The sequence below is a fragment of the Coturnix japonica genome, chromosome 4 (genome assembly GCF_054131305.1).
Source record: "Coturnix japonica strain WE chromosome 4, WE-NBRP24, whole genome shotgun sequence".
Lineage (NCBI taxonomy): Eukaryota > Metazoa > Chordata > Aves > Galliformes > Phasianidae > Coturnix > Coturnix japonica.
Genome location: NC_140666.1, coordinates 85,629,764 through 85,644,428, shown reverse-complemented (window position 1 = coordinate 85,644,428; position 14,665 = coordinate 85,629,764).

The following is a 14,665-nucleotide window of genomic DNA, read 5'->3' as shown; positions in this document are numbered from 1 at the left end:
TAGGTGCCAAGTCTCTAGAAGGGTCAGGACCTGAAACAAAGCATCTCCAACCTTGTTCAGTGCCATCATCCTTCTTGCCTGATGGAAATTGGGAAGCTGGTTCAATACACAATTTTTAACCAAAAACCTCTAACTTCAGTATGCTGGGAGGGACTTTTCAAGGGAAGTCCACAGACAATGTGAATCGCTTGGTGTTTGATGTCCAGCCAAGGTATCTCTCTTCAGGATCGTTGCCTGTGTTTGTGAATTAAACATGCAAGACATAGGAAGGTCAGAGCTCTGCTCTCCATCTGACCTCTCATAGGCATAATGTCAGTGCTGACTGTAAACAACTTCTGTCTCATGAGCCGAGTTGTTGTGTCCTAGAGTAATATTATTTCAAGAAATATCTCAACTTTCTTGCACTTTCTCTTGTTCACACAGGTCAGCTCCAGGTTGGCTTTAGGAAGCTGAATTTCTTTTAAGATAGGAAGGTTTACTTTGGCTTAATCTCTGTCCCCACTTATCACTTTGTTTGAGCCCAGACTGTTGTTTCTGAAGTGAGAAGCACATTTCAATAACAACATGACCATTGTGTCTTCGGTTGCCTCTTTTTTTTCTTTCACTTGGGTGTTTTTGTTTCTCCACCAAGGCAAACTGTTTCTCACACAAATCAACAGCTGAAATGCACTCAGGGGAGTTGAGAAAAGCCAGGGCCATGTCCCCTAGCCCTTGATTAGCCCCAGTTCCCTCTGCCCTCTGTGGGAATCTAACAGCACGGGAACTGCTGGATCCAGGCATCTAGTGATGAAACAAGCTGCCAGTGAAAACTAAGTCAATAAATCTCTGGGTCTGAAGCATCTGGTGATGGTACCTGGCTTTAGGAAGACCACGAAATCAGGTCTTGGCACCTCCCGTGTTATTAGATTGTTTATTTTGGAGAAGTGTTGAGACTTCAGAGCGCATTAAGGACCGTGTGTAAAAACATTTGGCAGAAAAATATCCAATAGTCAGTAAACAACATGAATGTATTAAAAATAGATCATGCCAAACCAATGTATAATTGTCTTCCTGTTTTATTCCAGTTTCTAGCACAGCCATGGAGTATTTGGGAACCACTGTGCTATGTGATATTGCACCATGCTAGAAACTGGATAAAAATACTAAGTGGTTAAAAATAGATTTGTACAGACTATGTATTACCAGGAGCAGTGGAGTGTTGCTGTTGAGGAGCTCCCAAGGACACAGCAGGGTGCCAAGGAGGTCAGTAGGGGAGGTGACTCTTTCATACCTCCAAGACCAGAGCAGTTCCAGGTCATCTGGTGACTTGCTCTTTCTCTTGGTCCGTGATGGCACTGGGAATATTTGTGGGCTGTGGGTGTTGTTGGTGATGCTTGAGAGATGGCAGAAGCAGAAAGGAGGAATCTACAGTAGTGATGAGTGAACAGCATCCTGGGAGCAGATATAGAAAAAAATGAGTTCAATGGAGATCTGAAAGTTACGGTAAATAATGAAACGAATACAACGCTCTTGGAACAGTCCCAAGAAACAGGCTAAGAAAGACTCCTTTCTGAATGTTTTAATCAGTCTTGAGATGAACTATGAATTGTAGTCATAATAACAGCCATAAGAAATGGTACAGTGTTTTGAAGACGATATAGAAGGAAGATAGATATTTGATATTCTTGCAGCCAGGAAAAACATATTCATATTGTGTTCACGCAGTGATGCAAATGTAGGGTGGGACTCACTCATTCTTGGAAGATGACTAGATAACAGCACTGGTCAGATGGCAGCAGGGCTTATGCCCTGCCTTTAGGCACTCATGTGCTTCAGTTCCCAGTTCAGCCCAACCCAGTTCAGCCCCAACCTTTAGGTCCCAACCCCCTTTCACGCTGTTGATGACTTGGATGCAGTCTCTCAGTAATCACATTCGTGTTCCCTATAGAATGCAGAAATATCAGGCATGGCCATGTTGCTCTATGCTGCAACACAAGCTCCTCATCTGCCAAACCCACCAGGTTGCAGACTTTCCAAATGGCTTCAAAACTTGTACATTTTTCCATATCTCCTCCTGATGACAGGCTTGTGCAAGGTGTGGTAGGAAGAGTGTGTAGATTATAATGTGGTTAGAAGAGGCTGAAGTCATCTAAGTCTTTTGAGACTCTATCTGTTTCTTATGCTTGAGTTATGCTAAAAATAAGGCAGTAACAGACTAATACCTGTGCATGGCATCAGGCTGCTTTCATAGTGACCCTGGTTTACTTGAAATTTCAGAGCCTATTAAAAGGCATTTTGAGACTAAACACATTTGCTCATTACAAGCCAAATAATTAAATAACAGTAGGACTGCAAACACTTGCAGCCATGAGGCTGCAGGTCCCATGTTCTGCAGTAGCCATTTCCCCTTTCCTGGAGCAGGAGGTGATTTCATCCTTTCCTGCAGCAACATCATTACTAGCCAGCTTTTTGATGGGGAATGCCATGCACCTCATTCATCCAGCTCACGCGAGCACTGCTGATGACAACCTGTAGCATGGATCTTCCCCCAAGCTGTGTTTGTTTAACCAGTATTTAGCAAAGTCGTTGTTCCTAATTTGTCTGTCTAATTTGTGTGCAATTAGCTACTTTTGAACCCATCATCCTGCACACCTACTTGTGTGAAGTGATCCTGGTAGGTGGAGAAAAGTTGCTGTCAAAATCAAAGCAGCTACACTGGCGCAAGCAAGCCAGGAGGTGGGTGTGATGTGGCAATGCTGGAAATCCCTCTGCTTTCAGGGGCTATACATTAAAATGTACATTGTAAATGGGGCAGCTGGAAAACAAGAGGATTTGTCAGCTGTATGTGTGTATTTGCATCAGGTCTGGGCTTGCACACTCAGACCAGTTGTTTCTCCATGAAGAGCTCTTTCCAAGATCACGCATCCATTTGCAGTAATGCATCTTTTTTTTTTTTTTTTTTTTTTTTTTCCTTTTCTTTTAAGCAAAGGGTGGGTTGGGAACATCCAGTTCCCCATATTCATGATCCAGATGAGTAATTGGCATCTGTCCTAAACATGTGTCCTCATGCATTTTATGTATATTTATGATCTTCCTCAGTAGAAAGATGAATGTGCTTTGTTTCTGCAGATCCTGCTAAGCCCACTTTCCTCATCACTTTCTGCACCTACAGACTGTCCACAGACATGTAGCTGCCCAAATGGATATTGGGGTACCCCAGTATTGTATGGAAGGGAAAAACTGGAACAACATTTCGGCTGGGATAACAGGCTTGGCAGAGCACGGCTCTGCTTGGCAGCTCCCACATCCCTCTCATCCTCACAAATGCAGTGTGATGCTTGTAGCTCACTCCTTCAGGTAATGCTGTTATACCAGAACAGCCAGGATGCTGGAGTATCTCTGGATCTTGCTTCTCGGAGGCATAAGGAAAGGGTTCTATTCTGTGCTGGAGTGACTCCCTGGCCTGGAGTCCCCCAGCCTTTAACCAGAAGATGGCACAATGCAACCGTTGTATGAACCTGGCTACTGTTCCCAAGCCCATCAGAGAGCTCTCCCTACATAAAGCCCTGACAGTTGCTAAGAGGAGAATTTAACGGTCTGAAGTTTCTTAGCAATGTCTGCTAGCACTCAGGTGAGCACTGGAGTGTTGCAGACCCCAAATCTGTCTTCTTAGGGTCTTCTTCCCTGGCAGCATTGAAGGCTGGTTTGCATGGGGCCCTGGGCAACCTGATCTGGTTGGGGGGCAAACCAGCCCATGGCATGGTGTTAGAATTAGATGATCTTTAATGTCCCTTCCAAATTAAGCCATTCTATCATTCTGCGGTTCTTGTGCTTTTACACATGCATTCAAGCCGGTAAATGCATGTGCCTTTCTCCTTTCCCCCTCTCTCCACTTATGCGTTTGTGTGCACGCATATGTGGGGATATCACATATACGACTTACATAGGGTTACACCCACTTCCAGCAGGCCTGGATTTGGCAGGCATTTCGGACAGCCAGCAGCCCACCTGCTTAATTATCCCCCTGGCCCCCAGCAGATCTCTGACCCTACAACAGATGCAAGTGAGACCCCAGGAACTAATGTATTAGGGACCTTGAGCTGTCAGCACCGGCTTGAGGCCTCAGTCCCCCAGCCTGTGTCTGCACACCTGGGCTTGTTGGCAGCACCAGAACCCCAGGTGCTCCCTGCTCTCGTATTCCTCTGTTTTCCTTCCTGTGAGATCTGGGGACTTTCTGCCCGCATTCGTGGGACTCTTGTGGACTCTCAGCCTGGCCTCATGTTGTACACCTGTGTTAGGGTTGTACCTATGGCTTTAGAAGCCAGGGAATGGCTCAGGGAGGGGAGGCAAACCCAGTAGATCTGTGGCTGTAGTTTATTTACAGTCTGTATCAGCTGATGTCCATGATCGTCATCAATCTGCCCTTGGGAAGACTGAGAGTCCAATGCTGCCTTTGAAAATAGGAAACCAAGGCTCATAATAAAGCAAATGACAGGGCACGAATATTCTAAGACTCTATCCAGAGCTCAAGAAGCATTTGAACACTGCTCTCAAACAGCTGGTCTGATTTTTGGGTGGTCCCATGTGGAGCCATGAGTTGGACTCCATGATTCTTATGGGCCCCTTTCAAATGGGGATATTCTATGATTCTATAAAATAAATGCAGTCCGGATCTAGATTCCTTCTTCTGTTCCTTGGCTGTGGCTATAGGTAAGTGTGTATCTTTGTGGCTAACAGTTACCACTGTTGTGCCCCTGACCAGATTCTCAGGCACATTGCATTGCTTCAACAGTCGGGACTTGTAAAGCCCTCTGAGTCTTGCATGAACAGGCCTGTAGGAGTGCTAAGCATTGTGGTGCTGAGGATGGATTATTTTAAGGCAGGGCACAATTAATGCTGTTGATGATGAAGGTATGACAGGCAGCAGCTTAACAACAGATCCTGCAAGCACTGAGGGCCAGGAAGTGAGCAAGGCCAGGTTTTCCTATGAATTCTTTGCCTTTTAGCTCAATACTGACATCAGATTTGTGCCAGTGGGCATCACCTTAAGGGATGCGTCCCAGACATCAGATGCCCATCTCCAGAATTACTCCCAATGTTTCTTTGATTGCTACTGAAAGTTTTTATTTCACATCTCTGACCTTCTCAGATACAAACCCTCTGACTATTTAGAAAGATACAAGTCCAAGAAAATTGTGGTGGCAAAGAGAGCTTAAAAAAAAATAATAATTGAAAAGAAATAGTAATTACTTGCTTGTGTTGTCTCTTAGGTCGGTGAAATTTGTTCTTTGGTGCGCCTGATAATGATTGCATTAAATAATCCTGCTCTGAACAGAAACTGTTGGGACTAATTTAGGTTTCAGGGCATAAATCCATCCTTAGAAGACTGTAATGTGGTAGTTCCTTACCATTGAATTACATGTTAAGTATCTTACAGTAGAACTGTAATTATATGCTCACTCCAAGCATTAACAAGTAAACAGGATTATAACTGTCTCTGGAACCAGTGCTTGTGTTAATTCTTCAAGAGAAAAAAGAGACTTGAGGACACATATGGGGTTTATTTTCTAGCTGAAAGCATATCACTGTTATTTACTATTCACACACTACTGCTATACATGGCGAAACAGAGCAGAACTTACCAGCTAAGGGGGAGATGTGGATAAGAAAAGAAGAAACAAAACTAGATTTTGGCAAATTCAGAGTATAATCATGTTTCCATTAGCTGGGAAAGTGTGGGAAGGGAATAGTTAGATATTGACAGAAACAGGAAAATTTATGTGATGCATTGGGAACATAATGGAGATGTGCTTGCACAGCATCGGCACTGAATGGCTCAGCCATCCTAGATGGTCTGGAATGCTGTACACAGAGCTTATTATCCATCATTTCTTATCTTCTCAAGCACTTCTGGGTCTCAAAGGGCTTACCAGTCTGAATCCAGCAACAGGATCCTGCCAAACAGTTTTGGCCTGGCCCTGCAAATCAAATATCTTGGTTTGCATGGCTTCAGATGTAAGAAACACAATGGTGTCGAGCTGCCTTTGAAGGAACTCAGCTGGGTGCCTTTGCTTTAGCAGGAAAGTTTAGCTGCAGGGGGACAAACCACCCATCTGTTACTCACTCATAACTGGAGACTTGGCAAAGTTTCTTTCTCTCTTTCTCCTCTGGCCAATGCTGGGGTGAGGAAGGGGAATGATTAGGGGAACAATTACCAAGATTAATCTCCTGTAGATTGGATGGACATGTAATCTTCTGTCTTCGAGACAAACTGGGTTGAGGCTATTGTTTACTTTTCATCTGGGTTTAGATCTTCACAAAAAAAGGCAATAAGATGGAAGTAGACATGAAGGGAAAAACATGAAGGAGAAATGAAGCTGAAAAAAAACAGCAAAGCAAAACACCCACAAAAGTAAAAACAATGAGAAAAAAGACCATGTTTTTATTCTGCAGATTCAGTGGGGGCAGGTGTAAAGCTGAAAAGTATCTGTAAAGATTTCCTCAACATGGTACTAACTAAAGTGAGTAAATGATAATGTGAGAGGACAAGGGCTTGGCTCATGGGAAGGGAAGAGGAAGGGGGTGGTGTTGGGAGGGTCATGTAGGTATTTGCATGGGGCAGTAGAAGCCAAAGCAGCAGAGGACATGTCCCACAGTTTTCTTTATGAGACTTGCTGCCTCTAACAGGCTGAACATCAGCTCCAGGCTCAAGTGGTTGTGAGCTTTGGAGAAGTTTGGACTCTGAGCCAACTTCTGGGGCTGAGGCTCATCTCCGACCATTATTTTGTCAATCTCAGCTCACAGCTTTCACATTTACTCATTGTGCAAAATCCGCTTGTTAGGGGGTGGTGGTGTCAGCCGCTTGCCCTACACCTACATTGTCAGGAGACACTTTCACACCATGTGCCCTGCACTGGGTGGTGGTATCTGGGGCTTCACACAGGCATTCTCACTTCCAGCTCACAAGAGCTGTGACATGACTTGCCATAAATCAGGAGCCTGTACATGATTGACATCTGAACTGGCAGTGAGAGGAGAAGGGCTGACATCTGGTTTATACGTGCTCTGTGTCAAAGTCTGGGTATGTCCTTGGTGGCAAATACTGTTCCAGTGAAAGCCCAGAGATATGTTGCTTCTCCATGAAATGGAGGTACTTACAGGCCAGTGAAGAGGGAGGCTGAAATTTAATTTACAAATGGTAGTAAAATGCTTAGAGATACATGAGTGACCAGCCTGAATATATCTGAATAGCACCTAAACAGCTTCTTACACAAGCCTAAGAACTGATGACTATTTGGCTTTACAGGTTTCCTGACTTTCCCAAGGATGACTGTATATCTGTACGTGTATGACTGGAGAAATTACAACTTTACACTTGGTATTTCAGCTTGCAGTTCCAGGCACCTCAATTTCCTTGTCTTCACCAGTTTTCCCTGAGTAAGGATCTGTTGATGTGGATGTTTTTTGTTGGTTTGGTTTGGTTTGGTTTTTTGCACATTTGAAATTAACCTCAAAGGGATGGGAGAAACTCACTACCTCCTTCTACAACCTGCATTCCCTTTCTCACATAGTTGTACCCATGGTAAATGTGATTTACATTTTTGTTCAGCTTCTTGAAGAAAATAAAAAGACAGAAGGAGCAAACCAACCTGCCCACAGTTGGCTATAGAAAAGTATTGGTTTCTTTGAGTGCAAACATCAGAAGGATGGAAAGAGACAGGGTCAATTTTTACATTATTGTCCTCAGGAGGGAAAGATCAAGAGAAAAGTTCAAAAGCCCTTGTTAGATGGCAAAAGACTTGGCCTGAAAGACTTTCCAGGACTGCTGGAATACTGCTTTGTTGAAGTTCATTAATATAGCATAATTCAACTGTGTCTTCAAACAGAATTGTCAGAAAAGTTATAGCGGCAGTAGGTTAACCTCCACTCCACTTTGAGTTTTGTGTCACTTTTGGGTGATCCACAAAGCTTTACTTAGATCCAAAATACATCTTTTAACCATCTTGCCCAGCACGTTTCCGAGGCCTGTGCAAAAAAGTAACCACTAAGTTGTTCTCACACATGCCATACTAGCTTTCTTGGGTTTTATCTTCAGTACAGCATGGACCTAAGTGTAACAAAAGTAATTATGCAAGAATATAGATGTTAGCAAACAAGTTTTTCTAATTAAAAATAAGAGTCTTCTTATTTTCTTCCTGCAGACACCATCTTGGATATCCTCCAGTTGCGCATTTAAGAGATGTGTGGATGTGATGCTCAGGGACACGGCTCAGCGATGGACATGGAATGTTAGGTGAATGGTTGGACTCAATGATCTTAAAGGTCTTTTCCAACCCAGTTGGCCCTCTGATTCTTTGATCCTCTTGACAAGCAATTTTTCATGTCCAAAGTTTTGTGTTTTTTCCTGAAGGTTGCTGCTGCTTCCCAGCTTCCTTGGTTTCAAGCCATGCAGATGTACTTCCTGCACCCAAATTTCTATCAGTCCATCTTGAAGCACCTTCTGGAGCTCTTGGATTAAGTGCTCAGCCTGTTGTGTTGCCTAAGGATGTCTTCATGGTGAGTATGCCCAGATACATCGTTGGGGAAATGCGTGTTGGGACTGAATACTGTTCAGATGCAAGCAAAGACTGACTCTGTGACGATTGCCTTTGTGGGGGTGATTCTTCATCCCTTGGTTGGTGAAAGCAGAGTGCTTCCTTGGGCCATTACTGTGGGCTGGTCTTGTGAGAGCTGCACACTCTGCACACCCACCAGTGTGTCTCTCTCTACTGGACATCGTGGCTGGTGAATTGGAAGAGTAGAGCAGTGGTTTTAAACCTGGTTTTATTTGTGAGTTTCTTCTGAAGTGAGGGCCTGGTGGAACTTTCTTGCAGATACCCTCAGTGTCTGTAACCCAATGCCTTTGTGCTGCATTACGTGACAGACTTGTTCACTGCTTTGTAGGAGAATTTGTTGGAGTTTATGTACCTTGGATTACTCAGGTTCCATAACATCCAACTTGCTTGCATGTTCAGTTGAGAGCTGATATTGAATTCCTTTTCCCACACTAACTCTGCAGGTCAACACAGCAGAGGGATGGAGGCAGTCTGGGTTCCACCTTGGGTTATGCAGGTACAAACACAATTACATCCTCGGTTTTTAAAAGCTCTGTTACTTGCTGTGGTCCTACGAAGGCAAGTGCTTTGTTTCTCTGGCAGGTGTGTAGAGCACCTGGGAAAAGCACGGAGTGGCTGTGAGCTTCACATCATCTGCTTCTTACTTTTTTGCTAGGGGTAAAAGAGCCTGTGGAGCAAGACAGATCAATTGTCTTTAGAGCTGGTCAGATTCGTGGCAGCACTGAACCATTCCCAAAGCAGAGATCTGCATGTTGAGGCTGCCAGAAAGCACAAGATCCATTCCTGCCTCAGGACATCACACTGCTGCCCTGGGCAGAGCTCCTGTAGGATCCCAGTGTGAGCAAAATCCCACCGCTGCCTTCAAACGTGCTTTAGATTTGGTTGGAGAGGCATCAGAGGGGAAGGGAAGGTGAAGCTGAGGACTCGACCTGCAAGCCCAGGCTGAACTGCAAGGCTGGTAGTGAGGAGAAAACGTATTTCTGCTGCTAAACAGATTTGGGCTGGAATCAGTGAGGAATTACTGGGCTGTCCCTGAAGTTTTCTTGGGAAGAGCTCTGCATGTGCAAAGATCATCTAGTTTTGCTGGATTTCTCTGCCTTACAAACACTGCTCAGGTTTTAGTGAGTGCACAATTTTCTCTTTGATCGATCACTGCCAGGAGTTATTTTGTTATACCCGGGGTTGTCTATTTACTCTTTCAAGTGTGTTCCTTTATTTATTCCTCCAGAGCTGCCTGCTTAATCCAATCTCTTTTTCCACTGAATTACACCAACACAATAAAATGAGACAAACAGGTTCAGCTTGGGTCAGAGGTGGCAGAGGAAGGGGCTATATTCTTGCCGGGTAATAACTCTAACATTAAAAATAAAAAGAAGAAAAACACACACAAAAAGAATTTATTGGGACTGTTGAGTTCTGAACCCTGCAGATGCCATTCTGTCTATTGAAGTCTCTGTTCATTGCAGGAGAGCTGGACTAGATGGCCTTTAAAGTCCCTTTCCACTCAAACAATTCTGTGATTCTATGATTTATCCATCTTCTCCATCAAACCACATGATCTCTTTACAAGGGTACATAGTGATAGAACAAGGGGGAATTAAGTTTTTCACACAGAGGGTGGTGATGCACTAGAACAAGTTGCCCAAGGAGGTTGTGGATGCCCCACCCCTGGAGGCATTCAAGGCCAGGCTGGATGTGGCTCTGGGCAACCTGGTCTGGTGGTTGGCAACCCTGCCTGTGGGAGGGAGGTTGAAACTGGATGATCTTTGAGGTCCTTTTCAACCCAGGCCATTCTATGAATTGTATACATCGTAGATAGAAGCCCCTGTGGGAGCAGCTCCCATGTCTGCAGCCCTGGTAGGCACTCATGGCACATTTCTGCTGTCTCATGATTGCCCTAAACTGCACGCTGCAAGTAGCAGCCTCTTTTTTTGTTCTTCATTATTAGCGATATATCTTAATTGCTCTCTTCAGCAAACAGACACCTGCACTTTAAAGGAACATGAGCAGATAAGTTCTGCAGCCCGTGGAGGTTAATTCTTTATTTATTTCCATGGCACGTGATTTACTCTCTAGCAAAAGGTTGTCACCTTTCAGCTGCTCTGCCTGTATCTGCTGCTCCCCAGGCCACCAGCCAGCTTCACTCTGCTCCTGTTATTTTGGAAACCCGGAGCTGCGAGTTTCGTAAAGGCTGGGTTAAGTAAGCAACAGATTTATCTCTGTCTAAAGATAAAAGTGTTTGGCAGCAAATGCTGGCAGCTCCTCGCATATTTCCAGGGCTCCTTAGTGTGCTCATTGCTCTTCCCCTCACGTGGGGATGGTGGCGGGGATGGCTGGCCAACCATAGGGGTTTTCTCCCTGCATCGGAGTTAATGTTTAACCCTGATGTGCCGGGGGAGGGTGGGGTGGAGGTTGCCCCTTGTTGTCCCCAGCAAGTCACATGCCAGTAGATTTTGCAGCTTGGGTTCTCAACTAGAACATCCTATGGTGATGGCACTGAGGGATGGGACAGGGAATTATCTGAGGTTTTGGATGCCCCATCCCTGGGGGTGCCCATTACCAGGGTGGGTGGGATCCTGGGCAGCCTGATCTGACTGGGGCACGGAGCCCATGGCAGGTGGTTGGGGCTGGGTGGGATTCCATGTCCCCAGCAACCAAAGCTATTCTGTGTTTCTGTGGTCTTCCTGCAAACCCTACTGCTGTAACAGAGCAGACCAGTCTGGCTAGATCCACACCTGAAGGAATCAGAGAGCTTCTCAATGAGCCACAGCTACTGCCAGCCAATTCACTGCCAACATTTCCTATTATTTCTTTCTTATTATTTTTATTTGTATATAGGTAAAGAAAATAATAATAATAGAGATTTCCTATGAGGATTGTTTCCGTATGGTTTTATGTTTAAGAGTAAACAAGGCATAGCTGTTGACTATACAGTTAACATATTTTTGGTGGTGTTCCCATCCAGAAAATGCAGCTGCATTATATTCATGATAAAGTGGAACTAATGTTTGACTTCAGCAAGAATGTTAATGAATGAAAGACATTGCAAACAACACCGGCTGAAGCAAAGTGTCTGTGTTCCCCCCACAAAGAGAGGCAAAAATATAATGCCTGACCTGGAAACCATCAAATTTCTGATTCCAATTGCATCCGTATGAATCTGAAATCATTTTCTTGGTTTCAATGGGTGGTTGTGGGTCATTCCTTCAGATGATTTGGCGTTTATCCTCACTGCAATGAAAGCTGTGCTTGTGGCACCCTATCTCACCCAGCTCCTTGACACAATGTACATGGCTATTACCCAATATCCTACTGACAGCAATTAAAACACAAACACGCGGTCATATTTTTTGGATGAAATCGTACAAACATTTCAAAACAGTTTATGTATTCAGATTTGTATGTTATCAGAGAGCACCACACAGGCGCACGGAATTTATGGAAAAGGCTGAAAGACTGGAAAGGAAATAGTTTGGGAAGTTGTCTTATTTTTTGTGAACATAAATCCCCAAACAGTTTCCCTTAACATTCCTCACATCTATGCAACAATTAAGACTTGACGTTTCTGTTTTTCACTCTGTCCACCTCGGGCTTTTTAAATGTTTGCTTATTTCTGTTTAATTTTTGCAACTCTTCCTTCATGTTTGCTACATCTGGAGGACACAAACCCAGCATCAGTGGTTACAATCAAACCTCCTTGTGCGAGAAGATGGTGTGAAGGAGCAGTGAGAAGAGATTTAGGCCTCTAAAACCATGGTCACATCCCTAAACGAGATATTTATTGGCACAGGCTGCCCATGGAAGCGATGGAGTCACTGTCCTGTGGAGGTGATCAAGAATGGTGGAGATGTGGCACTGAGGGACATGGTTATTAAGCATGGTGGGGATGGGTTGGGGTTGGACTGGGTGAACTTGGAGGTCTTTTCCAGCCTTAATGATTCTATGATTTCATGATTTAGGTTCAGGGATGCGTGTTTAAAGTCTTCAGCTCAGATACCTGGAAGATGTAGTTGCTCACAGACTAGTCTGTTGGCTTGATCAGTTTTTTTCTCACTTACAGTGATTCCAATGGCTCCAAGGGGATTATTGTTGTATTAGCCAGATGTAAGAGGAAAGCAAAATCAAATCCTTCATATATCAACGTCAGGCCAACTCCAAGAAAACCATGCTGAGTGATATAAAGGATAAGGGGCCTGAGGAAAGATGTGTTTATGGAGAACATTTGGAAACTTTAACTACTTGTAGCTAGACCAAGCGCTGAGTAAGGAAGCTGCCTGCAAATGTTTAAGAGGGAAAGAAGTATAGAGCATAAAATAAACTGCTCATGGTGATGCAAAGGGGGTGTGAGAAAGAAGAATGAGATGCATTCAAAGAAAGAAGGATCACAGCTCTTCCAGAAAAAAAGGCAACCTGATCACCCATGGGGTTTTTATACCGTATTCTTCATCCAGAACACCTTCTGGGAGTGTGGAAATGGTGTGCTGTGGGCATTAGGGGAAAAGCAAGAAAATCTTGCTGGAGGAGAATATCTTTTGTTGGGTCTACTATGAGAATCCAGAGCTCCCCCTGCAATTAAGTGGAATTGGAGGGGGAGTGGAAGTGGAGAGCAATAGAACCTCCGAGCATCACATTTGGTTGACAGGACTCTGAACACCATTTCATCATTTTTTCTTCTGTGCCAGACAATGTTGTCCATATAAAATTTGATCTTATGCATATAATGGGCCATTTCATTTCTTTGCAACAATGTTTGAAACAAAGCTTATTCTAAGGGAATAAGTGCATATGTGGGAGGAAGTGTCATTTTTTAGTAAGAAAAATATACAGTTTTCATGACTATATAATCCCAGTTCATCTTTCCTCCTGCTTGTACCTCTTCTCTGAATATATCTAAGTTACTGCCAGACCTTAGTTACCACATATAGAGTAGATGACGATTTGACTCTCACAAAACATTGCTTTCTTCATAAAACATGCTTCATCTTTCACTATGACAATTAATCTGCAGACCCACTTGGCTTAGCACAGTGGCTGTGACAAAACTCATCTCAATTCCTGGAATCTGAAGAGTCTCACCTCACCAGCCAAGTAGAAGGTCCAGAACTTTGGGGTGATCTCCAAAACTTGCTGTGCTGGTAAAAGGAGCTGTGGAAGTCCATTATCTGTGTAAGGTGGTGCCATATTTCTTGGCTTGCTCAGTGAGAAGCTGTGTGCTGGGCTTCTAGGTTGCTCAGCTGGGACTTTTTCCATGCTACTGGTCACTGGAGAAGGGTTAGGTTTAGAGGCAGGAGGTCAAGGGAATGCTCTTAATGCTGTCTGTGCCCTTCCCTCGCCTTCATGTGCTCATCAGCCCTATTTCATGGGCCCTCCATGCCGTGGACATGTACCACCAAACATTATACCCCATCAAAACATCAGTGCCAGCCCAAATTGCCCTGGTGGCCTTAGCCTAAGGGTACTTGAATGAACACAGCAGTTTCTGCGCTGGCCTATTTCATTGACCTGTCCTGCAGTTTGAGGAAATCCATGAACAGCAGGTGAGGAATTACAACCTGGAGCGGATGTGTCTCCCATATTATATATAGGGGGAAAAAAAAAAAAAGGAGACAAAATAGTTGAGATGGAAAGTGGAGAAAAAATGGGTATCTGTGACGATGGAGGTGAGCAGCTCCTGGGAGAAAATAAGCAAGAAAGCTGGAAAAACACCAAGCCACAATTTCAAAGGCAGAAGGAAAGTCATTATGGGGATGCATGCTCACTAGACCATCACAAACCTGGACAACCACGTTCTAGCAACAAGGCTTTGGGGACAAGTGTGATACAAATGGACCGGGCCATTTGTGGAGACACATCCTTGGTTGCTTAGCATTTGGGTCTGTTTGTCTGTTTGTCTTCATCTTTCCCACAGCTGACTGTAGGGTGCAGGAGCAAAGCGGGGCTGTTAAATTTCAGCCTACTCAATCATCCTGTAAATTACAGCCAGCCCAGAAAAACAGAGCTCGGCATGTTTCCTTATTTAGGTGGAAGTGTTGGGAAAATGGCATGAGATTTTGTTTCTGATAAAGTAGGAG